Below are 13,375 nucleotides of genomic sequence, written 5' to 3' on the forward strand. Positions count from 1 at the left end.
ATCCATGATGTAGCATGTATTAAAATTTCATTCCTTTTTAGGGCTAAATAATATTCCATTATAACACACACACACACACACACACACACACACACACTTGTGTTTATTCATCTATCTGTTAATGAACATGTGAGTTTTTCCACATTTCAGCTATTGTGAACAATGCTACTATTAACATTGGTGTATCTGTTCAAGTCCCTACTTTTAAAAAAATTTTAAGTAGGTTTCACACCCAGCATGGAACTAAATGTGGGGCTTGAAATCACATCCCTGAGCTCAAGACCCGAGCTGAGATCCAGAGTCAGATGCCTAACTGACTAAGTCACCCAGGTGCCCCCAAGTTTCTACTTTCTTTTGTTTATATATCTGGGAATAGAATTGTGAGGTCATATGGTAATTCTGTGTTTAATTTTTGAGAAACCACCACACTGTTTTCACAGTGGCTGCACAATTTTAAATTCCTATCAGCAAGGCATAGGGTTCAAATTTCTCCATATCCTGTGCCAACACTTGTTATTTTCCATTTTTTTAAATAGTCATCCTAATGGGTGAGAATTCTCTCACTGTGGCTTTGATTTGAATCTCTCTAATGATTAGTGATGTTGAGCATCTTTCTATGTTTTATTGGCCATTTGTAGATCTTCAGCTAGCTCAGTTTGCTTGACTGGGTTAGGGGATGCAGGTGACTCAGGCCTTCACTCCGAGAGGTTGGAGTCATGATCACCCACTGAGGACTATGGCTGCTGCAATCACCTGTTCATAACTATTTCTAGGTAACACCAAGAGATGCCCTCATGAATCCCAAACATTATCCTGCCTATCTTCTCCTGGTAATCAGGGTTTATTTTCTCTAACAGTAGAGTAACCTCTTTCTTTGACTGCTAGCCCACTGGCATGGGGAGCCCAGAGAGACTGGTTGGTAATCAGAATTTCTAGCTCAGTGAAATTCTTACTGTGTTCTCCAGCAGAAGTGTTCTCTTGAGAACGAGAATCTAATCTGACAAAATGTAGAGTTTCAGAGAAGGAAAGCACAGAATCTGAAAATATGTCACTGATCATGGTAGTGAAAGAGATTAATCTCACTTCTTGTTTTCTGGATCTATGTATTCCAACCACAGGGGACATAGCACTATTTATAGAGCTCTGATTTAAAGCTTTCACTACATTTCAGGCACTGTGCTCTCCCCCACCCCCCTTCCCAAAATATTGGCCTTGAATTGGAGAGTTACTCGAGCCTATAAAAGTTTATTTAACCATCTAATAAGCTAGATGCTTTGGAGTAAAGAGGTATGTGCTAAAACTAATGAATCTAGTGCTCATGTGCCCACTGACATACCGCATATGCCATAAGATGGGTCCCTTCATTAGAGGGGACAGTTGTGTCAGTTGCTGTGCTGATAGACCAGTCATTCTATACGCCTCTGAAACTGTTCCCCCCACCCCATCCCTCAGCCAACATAGTGAATCAGAAGTAATACCACAGTCCAGAGAAAATGCAATGTCTAGTGCCTCCAACAATAGTTAAAGAATTCGAGAATAGAGAAGTCCCTAAAAAAACCTTTCAAATAAAAACATTTCAGGCTACGACCACAATCATTATAATTAACATTACCACCATTAAGTATCATCCTTACTGCATATTCAACACTTCGCTTCACCCACACTTCACCTCAATCTTTCACAACTGAGAGTCTCAGGAATTGCAGTGAGGTCTTACCGCTGTCTCTGATCGATCCAGTTGCCAAATCCCATCCTAAGCACCTGTCTTCTACGACTACTCCTGGTACCAGTGGTCTGGGTTTAATATCTTAGATTGTGTTTGCTGGGAAATATACTCTGAGGTAGATATTGAAATGCAGAGGGTTTACTGGTATGGTTCTCGAGAACACCACAAGTAAGGGAGTGAGGAGGGCAGGAGTGAGCAGAGGGAGAAGTAGAAGGGTTTGGCAAATCCCATGGAAATCTCTGAAGCTGAGTTTGACCTTCAGAGATGTCTCAGATCGATGCAAGGCTGTTTTGCCCCCAAATCTACCAGTCAATTGTTAGGCTGTGGGAAGGGTTGCCAGCATGGGTGAAGCAGCTCCCTCTGGTCAGGGCAACACTGTGAAAGGTACTCAGCTGTGAACACCAGCAGTCAACTCTCCCAGTGGCAGCAGAGAGGAAGAGAGAGGGGAGCTCTGGGGGGGGGGGGGGGGGGTGAGCCACTGCATTTACTACACTAAATGAAAAAGAAAGCAGGGTTGAGACAAGTGCATTGCAGCAGATATTGTATTTGGAAGTGATCTCAGGGAGCAAGAGGGAGGGACAGGAGAGCCAAAAGAGAAGAAGGAAGGCCAGTGCAAAAATGTGCTACCCAGTGGGTTGCTGCTTTAGAAGACTGTCACTGAGTTCTGTGAAATCTGAGGAGTTGTAGGAAATGTGTCACAGAAGTTTCCACCTGGGGAAAAAAAAGAGAGAAGCATTTATCAGTTGGCTGTCATTGGTCAAGGGCAAAGTCCTTAAACCTCCCTGTGGTTCTGGGTTTTCCATGCATGAGTGTGGAGAATGCCAAGAAAAGGTGCTGTCAGATTGCATCTGCAAGAAGCTTGTAGAAGCCAGTATGGAATGGATTACCTCAGAACAGGGTGGAATTGAAAGGGTCTACAAAAAGTATCTAGTACTTCTGGAAATACCTGGCAGAATTTAAAATGTAAACAGTTTATGATCCACAAATTTCACTTACAGAAATTTATACTACAGAAATTTGTGCTTATAGATGCAAACACCTATGTGAATTTGATAGGCTCTAGGGTCAACTGCCTGGGTGTAAGGCCAGGTTCTGCCACTGTGCATGAGGCACCTGTGAACTATGTCATGTCTCACATAGGGATGCTGACAGTGTTAAATAAATTAAACCATGCGCTAGGCTTTGGATAGTGCCTTGCATATAGTGCGGTCTCTATGCATGCCAGTTATTATTAATGTAACTCTTAACTGGATAGTGATTAAAGCTACTGTTTGCAGTGAAAAAAAGATGACAACCTACATACTAGGCAAAGAAATGACAGTATGGCCAAACATAGGAAACTATCACATGTGACATATGTTGTAAGTGAAAAAAACAAAGCAAAGCCAAAGTGTAGAAAAGCGTATCTAGTATGTGCTCCTATTTGTGTAAAAAGCACATTGTAAGTACTTATGCGATAGAGATTATTAGTGCTTGCCACAAGCTGCTTCTCTTCTGCTTCCTGGGCACACAGAAGATTGCTCTTTGCGGTTAAGTGGACCATGTGATTAGCTCTGGCCAGTGTGAGCCCAACAGGAGAGAAAAGCTCCTGTGTAACCTTCCAGCTCTCTCCTCCTGGAAGCCAAATGCTAGGATGGCAGCACCACAAGGTGATGTAGCTTAAACATGTAGTTTGGTACAAAACCAAAAATCTAGCTACTGAGATACTGGGTTAAATTTGCTACCACAGCATAACCCAGCCTATCTTGACTAGTATGATACGATTCTGCAAAGGAGGCAGAGAAAAATGAAAACCTCCTAGGGAGGAAAACCTGGGCACCTATTGGAGTTTGGAGGAGCTGGAGGGTGACTTTTTTTGTCCTCTGTATCTTTTCATGTTGCTTGAATTTTTAAACCGCAGGTGTAAGTTAAATTTTTTAATGAAAGAAATTTTAATATTAAGTGTGGTTTGGGTTAGACAGGAACCATCAACCTTCCCTAAAACTTACGAGAAGGTACAGCCCTCATCCTCCTGAAAACAAGAACAAAAGCCAAAGACAAAACAACCTCTGCCCCCCCCCCCCCGCTCGTCCCCCTCAAAAGGCAAAAGCACAGAAATCATTTAGCTGGATTATGTTATTTTCTCCAAGAATGTTCAGCAGCTTGAATAAAGATGCAGGAAAAGAACGTTTGGGACAAGGAAAGCAGTCAGGGTAGGAAGGAGTGGGGTTTGTTTGTGGTAGCGGATGGAGAGAACGTGGTGAGGCTGTAGCCCTGGAGTTCTCGAAGAAGTGAAGAGTTTATGGGGCCATGCCAGAAGAAGTAATGTGGGGAAAGAAGTGCTGGTGACTGAGGGGGTAGACATCTGAAGGAAAAATTGTTTACTACTTGTGACCACTTCCATTACTCAGGCAAAGTCAACTGAAAGGTAACGTGGTTTTGATAGTTTGAGGCAACTACTATAAAATTTAGTCTTGTTTTATGTCTCACTCTGCTTATAATATCCCGAGTGATTTCAAAATACATTGCATAGTGCACCACGCAGATGGTGACAATCAAAGAAATCTCTATCATTTTTCCTCAAGAGCTTTTGCAAGGAAATGTGTGATTTTTCTGTAGGTTTTATCTGCAAAGGGTGGTACGACATACTGCTGATCAATAGTGACCAAGCCGGATATTTGCAGGACAGTCATGACAAAAGAGGATGGCGGTTTCACAATAAGGATGAATAATGGAGAAGATAAAAGATAACCTTGACGGGTAACTCAGTTAAGAGGGAAATTGGAAATGTTTAAAGATCCTGATTCACACCAATAGGCCATTGTATGGGATTGCATCTAAACGAATAAACAATCTTTATACAGACGATTTCCTTGAGTCACAGAAAATTTTTCCTCGTGAGCAGAGAACTGTGGCGTTTTGGAAACTGGATGAAAGATTTTATTAATATGAAATTATTAACATGAAATAATAGGATCTTCCTCAACAGTACTGTAGCAAATGTTGTGGGAGAAAAATCACTCAGCGATTCAGCACCTACCGTGTGCCTAGACAAGGGGATGGGCACTGTTTGAAGAGCTATGTGATCCCTGATTTTAAGGTACTTCTGGCTCATTTGGAGAGATGTAGCATAATGGAATATTCCTCACAGGAATGATGGGAGGAAAACAAGATAGTAACCTCTGATGAATTGCAAAGAATAAAAATGGTATAAAAATTCAGAGAAAGGTGAGCTCAGGTTAGTTGAAATATATGTTGAGGGCTCAATGGAAGTTATTATTGGATGGATTCAGAACTAGAAGACCCAGATTAGAATCTTCTGCTGTCATTTACTGATTTGTGACTTCGAACAAGTTTATTGAACTTGTCTGTTCTTAATTTGTAAAGTAGGAGTGATGGTATGCATCTTGCAGTACTGGAAAGAATATTCTCAGATCTGTTTCTTGTCTTTTCTGTATCACAGTCCAGTAGGGGTGGCAAGAAGCTGCATTTCCCAAGTGCTCTGCCCTAAACTGTCCTGCCAGATTCATACATTGAAGCTCCTCAACCCCCAAGATGACCGCATCTACAGAGAGGTTCCTTAGGAGATAATTAAGGTTAAATGAGGGCTTAAGCGTGGGGCCCTAATCCAAGAGGGCTGTAGCCTTATAAAAAGAGGAAGAAATCTCTCCCTTTCTACTCCTTCTCCCCCTCCGTCCCTCTCTCCCCTCCCTCTCCCTCCCTGTCTCTCCCTCTTCCTCTCCTCTCTATGAGGACACAGCAAGAACACAGCCTTCTGTAAGCCAGAAAGAGAATCCTCACCAGAAACTCACCATGCTAGCACCTTGAGCCTGGACTTTCCAGCTCCCAGAACTCTGATAAATACATTTCTGCTGTTTAAGCCACCCAGTCTATGGTATTTTCTTACGGCAGCCCAAGCTGTCTAATGGAGCAGGTTTCCATGTCAGGAGGGTCAGGCCAATGGCAGATACAGGAGAAGACTAAAAAGTGGGAGGGAGGGAAAGGCCAGAATATGTCTCTCCTTCTCTCTACCTCAGCAGCATCTCCAGCCTCTTGCATGACCTCAACTCCCTGTATTTAGCCTGATTCTAGCTTCTAGCTTCTAGCTGCTGTTGGGGAAGTCTGATCGTGGACCCCAGTAGCACCAGTTCCTCTTCCTTTTGTCTCTCAGGCCTTGGGTGCTTGTAGCTCTCTGCTCTTACAAATCTCTGGATTGCCTCACTGTCTCCCATTTTGTTACTGTCAGCTCTACTATAATCTGTGTTATCAATTTTCCGTCTATTAGTTGTTAAATTCCCTCTATTATAAAAATGTAAATATGTTTTCTGTTTTCTGGTTGAATTTTGACGAAGACAAAGGGTAAATTTTAAAATGTAACACTGTGAAGCTATAATGTGCCTTACAAGTAATAACCATATATACACAGAGGGCACACTATATGTATGTGTCTTTCCCCATCTTGCCCATGATGCCTGTGTGACCATGTTTGTGATATGTCTTCTTGGATCTAATTGATTATTCTAGAGGGCCCAAAGAGGGCTCATCACAAGTCACAGTGTTGACCTAATCACAATCCCTCTCTCAGAGCCTGGAACTAAGGTACACAGAGGGACATTTTAGCCAGCAGTGGTCGCTGAAGCTGAGAAGCCAAGCCATGAAGTTCATGACTATGTTCTGGTGAGTAAAAGATTCTGGTGGAGAAAGAGGACCAAAGAGTAGGTCACATGGCTCCTAAGAAGTAGAGAGTATAGCCTTGGTTCCAGGTAACTTTCAATTCCCCAGTGCTAGTTTTGTATAGGTCTGGTATTCCCACCCTCACATTTCATGAAATTCTTTAAATGTTTTCCATAAAGTTACCTTCAATGGGGCTAGCTTCTTTGGATATCTGTGTTTTTGAGTGCTTGATCATGCATCCATCCATGTACACATACACACATATGCACACACACACACACACACACACACACACACTTCTGCAGACTTTGAGCTGCTTTTAAAAATATTTAGCTTGTGGTTGGGCAAAGAGACATTTATATGGAATTCTGCTGAGGATGAACAACATGAGCAAAAGTTCATGGATGAGAGAGATGAGACTCTAGAATATCTGGTTGACTGCTCTGCTTGTTTTAACTAACAGAGTTTACCATTATGTCTAGAGGCAAATTGTTTTTAAGTTAAATATAGTTGGAATGTTATAGCCCTTACTCTATATAGAAAACTAATAATGTTGGTGTTCCCTAAAGTCTGATTTAAAAGAACATAATTTTAACATTCACAAAAGAGCAGTAATCATTACATTAAAATATATTAAAAACCAGATTTATAAGCAGCATGTTTCTCCCATGCTCTGAAGGTCATGCCACCAGGTTTCTGCAAAATTGGGTCAGGAAGAAAATTCAGTAACAAAGGGACTCTCTCTGGAAACCATCCTATTTGTAGTTTCTTGAAGATAAAATGTTGAATCTCAGAGCACCTACTAGATCTTCAGTACCAGACACAACAGGGTTTTTGGGTGTTGTTTTGTCTTACTATGAGGTGTTCCTGCTGTCGTTCATTCCCTGCCTAAAAGAATCTTGCTATTGAAATGAACATTCCTGTATTGATCAAATGGGTATATTCTAAAATAGGCTGGAATCTGTTTTATGACGTCAATGTGAAAATGTCACTGTACAAGAAGGGATGGGGGGGCACCTGGGTGGCTCAATCAATTGAGCACTGACTCTTGATCTCAGCTCAGGTCTTGATCTCAGGGTCGTGAGTTTGAGTCCTGCCTTGGGCACACAGAGCCTGCCTAAAGAATAAAAAAATAAAAATAAAAAAAAGAAGAAGGACAGAAATGGAAATGTGGAATGTGATGCAGAGGAGAGTCCCTGTTACAAAGTTTTAGAAGATCTTAATCGGGGCGCTTGGGTGATTCAGTTCTTTGAGAGTCCAACTCTTGATATTGGCTCATGTCCTGATCTCAAGGTCATAAGATTGAGTCTAGCGTCCGGCTCTGTGCTGACAATGTGGAGCCTGCTTGGGATTCTCTCTCTCTTCCCCTCCCCCCCAAATAAATAAATGAACAAACATTAAAAAAAAAAAAAGATATTGATCAACTTCACCAGTATCTGGAATTTGGAAGTTGTTTCTTTTAAATTAGCAATAATCGTGCCTTGGATGAAACTCATTGGCTACGATACTGCCATTGTGCAAAGCTTGGAAGTTGTTTCTTTTAAAATAAAGAGTATTTTCTGGACATAATATTTGCATGTGCTATAGTGGGTTTTACCTGATTACACAAGCCCATTTGTTAATGTGCTGTACTAATATTTATTGCCTTGCGTTGCATTGTTGTTGACATCTGTCTTTTAGTTTTGGCACTTTTTCTTTATGTTCCACTCATTCTTCTGACAGCACCATGAAATGAACATGCTCCATAAGCCCATTGGTCCCAGGAGATGGATGAGAGACACATGGCACAGAGCTGCCTCAATCAAGCTGCCCCTAACAAGCACAGCCTGCATCACCCAACCACAAGCTAGCTCATGGGCTAAATAAATACCTACTGTCGTAAGGGTAATGAAAATTTGTGGTTGTTTGTTAAGCATCATTATTGTAGGCATAGTTAACTGATACCACAATAGCAGTAGTTTATTATTGAACTCAGTAGTTCCAATAACAGCCTTTTGATTCCCTCTCTTGTGATTGTGACAAATGTAATAGCTCCCCTCGTGAATTGGTTTATGGTGTTCCCGGAATCATTCTGGAAGACCAGTTTAGAGTTTGCTGCTCCACTGCCTCAAACAGTTTTTAATGATCAACTTCCTTTTCTGTTTAGGATAACTATACCACCTCACATTCATTAGGATGGCTACTACAGAAAAACAAACAGAAATATGAATGTGGGCAAGGATACGGAAATATCGAAACACCTTTGAACTGTTGGTGGGCACATAAAATGGTGCAGCTGCTATAGAAAACTGTATGGCAGTTCATCAAAAAATTAAAAATAGAATTGTGATCCATCAATTCCACTTTTAGGTACGTACTCAAAAGACTTGAAAGCTGACTTGAAGAGATATTTATACACCCATGTTTATAGTAGCATTATTTACAATCCAGGAGGTGGAAGCAGCCTATATGCCCATCAACAGATGAATAAACTGTAGTATATACATTCAGCCTTAAAAAGGAAGGAAATTCTGATACATGCTGCAACATGAACGAACCTTGAAGGCATTATGTTAAGTGAAGTAAGCCAGTCACAAAAGGACAAAAACTGTATGAATCAATTAATGTGAGGTACCTAGAGTAATCAAATTTATAAAGACGGTAATCCTAAAGACAAGAAATATAGGTATACTCTGGCTACCCCTCCACCCTCTGGCTCATTTTAGGATCAGAATAATATGGGGTAGGGCCAAGACTGTTGTTTATCCCATTATCATCTCTGTAATAGTCTGAATAAGGAACTAGCATAAAATGGCTGCATTTCCTCCTATACAAAAAAAAAAGGTATTAGTTGAACCCATAGTAGACAATGTGTAGTACATGCTGTCAGTGTCCTAAACGTGTCCCTGTAAAATTCAGTGTGCTTTCCTGAACTTCCAGTTGCCAGTGCCTGAGTCTTTGCCTAAAGGTTCTTTCTTCCATCTCCAACCCCAACTACAACCCTGAAGCCTTAAAGCTGCATTATGAAGCCTGAAAATGGACTCAAAGTCCCTCCCAGTGATTTCTAGCAGAAAAAGTCAGGAAGTTCTGGTGTGATAAACTGAGATGCGTATAGGGCAGGTAGTGTGAACAAAGAACAAATGTGGGAAAAGCAAAGCAAAATGGTGGAAGGCAATTGCTAGAAGAGAAGACTTGGGACCTAGCTTTCACTTTTGAGCACTTGTGCTGGTTATACAATGTGTGATGAGTCAGCCTCAGTTAAACGCACAGTTGGAGGTAAACCTTAAATTACCTTGATTTTCTTATAAGAAAATTATTTTACTACAGTGAGTAAAGTTCTTTGGCCATGAGCCCTACTCATTTCATCTTCTGCATTAAAACTGAATACATTGGAAGGAAAAAGCCACTGCGGGTGCAAGTTGGCTTGAGGAGTTACTCTGGACTCTGCCTCCCACTTTCCCTGTCAAACTTTGTTCTCCCTGGTTTCTGTCTTATTGATTCCACACCCATTTTATCTCTGCATCACTGAGAGAACTGACAACTCTGGCCCGAACCTTGAGGAACTCATAATCTGGTTGAGGAGACAGCCATGTAATCAGAGTCAAGTAGTAGGTAGCAAGTGCTAACATAGGGACCTAACTTACATGCTATGGAAACAGAAGACAAAGCTGCTAATTCTAGCTGGCGCCATTGAAGGCGCATGAACTAACAGGCACTGAGAGATTAGGAGGAGATTTCCAAGCCGAGAAGACTGTAGATACATTTCAGGCAGAAGGACCACCATGCCTTCTTTGTGTGATTCTTGGGATCTTCATTTTTAGGCAAGTAAACACTGTGGGGCTGTTTGCAAACTTGAACACTCCGCATATGTTCCTTGACAGCTATTGGGGGAAAAATAATCCATTTGGAAAGTTAGTATTTTGGGGAAAGCAATGTGTGTTTTTTTTTTAAGTTAATTCCTCTTTGAGAAACCATCTCTGATGCATAGCTTCCCAAAATGTAGGCATTTATTTCTTATGAGTTGAGAACTTTAATGGATAAGCCACATAATTTGAAATTAATACTCACAGGCAACATTAACAAGGGTCAAAGCACAAGTACAAAGTCAACTTGATGTGTATATTGCTTTTTCATTAAAGGGAGGGAATACCTAGAGTTCAAATTCCAAAGGCAATTATCAAACAAGTTTAGGCAATGTATCAGTTCAGGCCCTGATTTTTCATCTAAAAACACCTGATTTTCTATGAAGTTGTTTCCTTTCTTTTTATTTATTTATTTTTATTAAAAAAAATTTTTTTAACGTTTATTCATTATTGAAAGATAGAGAGAGACAGAGCATGAGCAGGGAAGGGGCAGAGAGAGGGAGGCACAGGATCCAAAGCAGGCTCCAGGCTCTGAGCTGTCAGCACTGACCCTGACGCGGGGCTCGAACTCTCAAACTGTGAGATCATGACCTGAGCCAAAGTCAGACGCCCGACAGACTGAGCCACCCAGGTGCCCTGAAGTTGTTTCCTCTTTTAAAGCATCACTATAAAATGAAGATTTTGGAGAATTTAGAGAAAGAGATGGTGGTGTTACTTTTGTTACACAGCTAAACATATATTGGGAACCTTCTTCATTTCTCTTTTGGTGGAAAAAGTTAAAAAATTTAGGAATGCTTTTCACCGGACATTGTTAACATGAAAAAGTTTTCACTTGAATATTTGTATTTGTAAGACATTAGATATTTTTAGGAGATTAGACACTGTGAAGGAAAATAACTAATACTGAATATATAACTCTGCCCAGTTCTACCATTTATTATTCTGTGGGTTGAGTCACATTTATTATTCTGTGGGTTGAGTCACATTTTGGGTTGCTATTGTTGGTAAGGTCCTTTATGGCCCCAAACTCTGCTCCTCCTGTCTTCTTCTTCGTCTGCCTTTTTATTGCCAGTTGTGGGGAATAATTTTATCTCTTGGGAGTCATATTTGCAAATGTAATATGTCAGTTAGGCAACAGATTGGATTGCTGTACAAAAGAGACACCAAATTACAGTAGCTTAAGCAAGACAGATTATTTCTCTCTCGCAAAGAAGTCTGCAGAGGCATTTTAGTGACAGTATGACTTTGCCATGGTTTCAGGAGCACTATCTTGTTACTCTGACATTATCACATGAGAGTGTTTTTTTTAATTAGTTTTTTGTTTTTTAGTTTTTTAATTTATTTATTTAGAGAGAGAAAGCATGCAGGAAGGGCAGAGAGAGAGAAAGCATGCAGGAAGGGCAGAGAGAGAGGGAGAGAGAGAGAGGGAGAGAGAGAGAGAGAGAGAATCCCAGGCAGGCTCCGCAACATCAGTGCAGAGCCCAGCTCGGGGCTCGATCCCACAAACTGCAAGATCATGACCTGAGCCAAAATCAAGAGTCAGATGCTCAACCGACAGCCTCTCAGGTGCCTCGACACTCAGGTTTTAATCCTTTGGTTGAAAATGGCTGATTCAGCTACACCAGTGACCAATTTATTGTAAAACTAATGAAGATTCAGTTTCAGGATCCTTCACTTACATGGATCCTTTCCATGTGTTATGTGATGTTGTAGGGGCTGCAGGCTTCTGGGATATGACTGTAGGAGTACTTTTTGTGTCGTAGACCCCTTTGGCAGTTTGCTGAAGACTATGGACCCCTTTTCAGAAAAATGTTTTTTAGAAAGCCTAAAGTCCAGGGGCACCTGGGTAGCCCAGTTGGTTAAACATCCGACTTTGGCTCAGGTCGTGATCTCACATTTCAAGCCCGGCATCAGGCTCTCTCCTGTTAGATCCTCTGTCTCCCTCTCTCTCTGTCCCTCCCCTGCTCTCTCACTCTCTGTCAAAAATAAATAACTGTTTAAGAAAGCTTAAAGTAGGGGTGTCTGGGTGGCTCAGTAGGTTAAGCATCCGGCTTCAGCTCAGGTCATGATCTCAGAGTTCTGTGTCTCCTTCTCTCTCTGCCCCTCCCCCATCCCCTGCTCACCCTCTGTCTCTCTCTCTCAAAAATAGTAAAAAAAAATTTTTAAGAAGCTTAAAAGTATAACACATAGGATGGCAAAGGAGTCCAACATATTCAATAATCAAAATATTTTAAAAATTTTGTGATATAGAAATATATGTCCTTCTTTATTACACATTAAACAATCAGATCTAGTGATGGGACTAATAACTACCATAATTTTGAAGTTGTAATGAGCACTAAAGATATTTCACAAATCTTCATTAATTGGAATTCGTATGAACATATTTAATTTATATTGATGACAACAAGGTCACAGGCAAAACAAATATAACCATGCTTTTGTCTACATTTATCGTAGAAGGAAAAATATTGAAAGTCACACTCCCCAAGGTAGGAGATCTGAGTGGCGTATTTTCATGGATTCTATATTGGTTCTCTAAATAAGAGACAACAATTATCCTTATATTTGATTGTTTTTATTTTCCATCTCAGTTTCTGTGTCCACTTCTCTTCATTTTCATCAATATATATTGTAATTATCTCAGGGTTTTCCTCTATTTCAGCAATTCAAATTTTTAGTAGACACTATTCTTTTTTTTATATATTTATTTGCGTTTTAATGATATTATTTTAGTCTTCAGTTTTCCCTTTGGGGCACCTGGGTGGTTCGGTTGGTTAAGCATCTGACTTCGGCTCAGGTCATGATCTCAACAGTTTGTGGGTTCGAGCCCTGCATCTGGCTCTGTGCTGATAGCTCAGAGCCTGGAACCTGCTTCAGATTCTATGTTTCCCTCTCTCTCTCTCTCTGCCCCACCCCCACCTTGTGCTTGCTCTCTCTCTCTCAAAAATAAATAAACATTAAAAAAAGTTTTCCCTTCGATTCACAAGCCCTCTTTTTATTTTATTTTGATCTTTCTTGGTTTCTTGATTCATTTCTTGGTTTCTTTAGTTTATATTCTTATTCAGTTTTTATACAGTGATGCAAGTTCAGGGAGTTTCCTTCTGTTCCTTGAATTAGGTTTTCTTTGGGTTTGAGCATTCTGTCTTTTTCT

The 13,375-nt window shown here is 40.7% G+C and overlaps 1 non-coding gene across 1 annotated transcript; it reads right to left on the reverse strand.

Annotated features, from left to right (window-relative positions):
• Positions 1-7,764: 7,764 nt before the first annotated feature.
• On the reverse strand, positions 7,765-7,904 carry LOC122496230. Its single transcript, XR_006300733.1, has one exon. It is a non-coding gene; the product is annotated as a U4 spliceosomal RNA (small nuclear RNA).
• Positions 7,905-13,375: the final 5,471 nt, after the last annotated feature.

This window comes from Prionailurus bengalensis, chromosome A1 (genome assembly GCF_016509475.1).
Source record: "Prionailurus bengalensis isolate Pbe53 chromosome A1, Fcat_Pben_1.1_paternal_pri, whole genome shotgun sequence".
Classification (NCBI taxonomy): domain Eukaryota; kingdom Metazoa; phylum Chordata; class Mammalia; order Carnivora; family Felidae; genus Prionailurus; species Prionailurus bengalensis.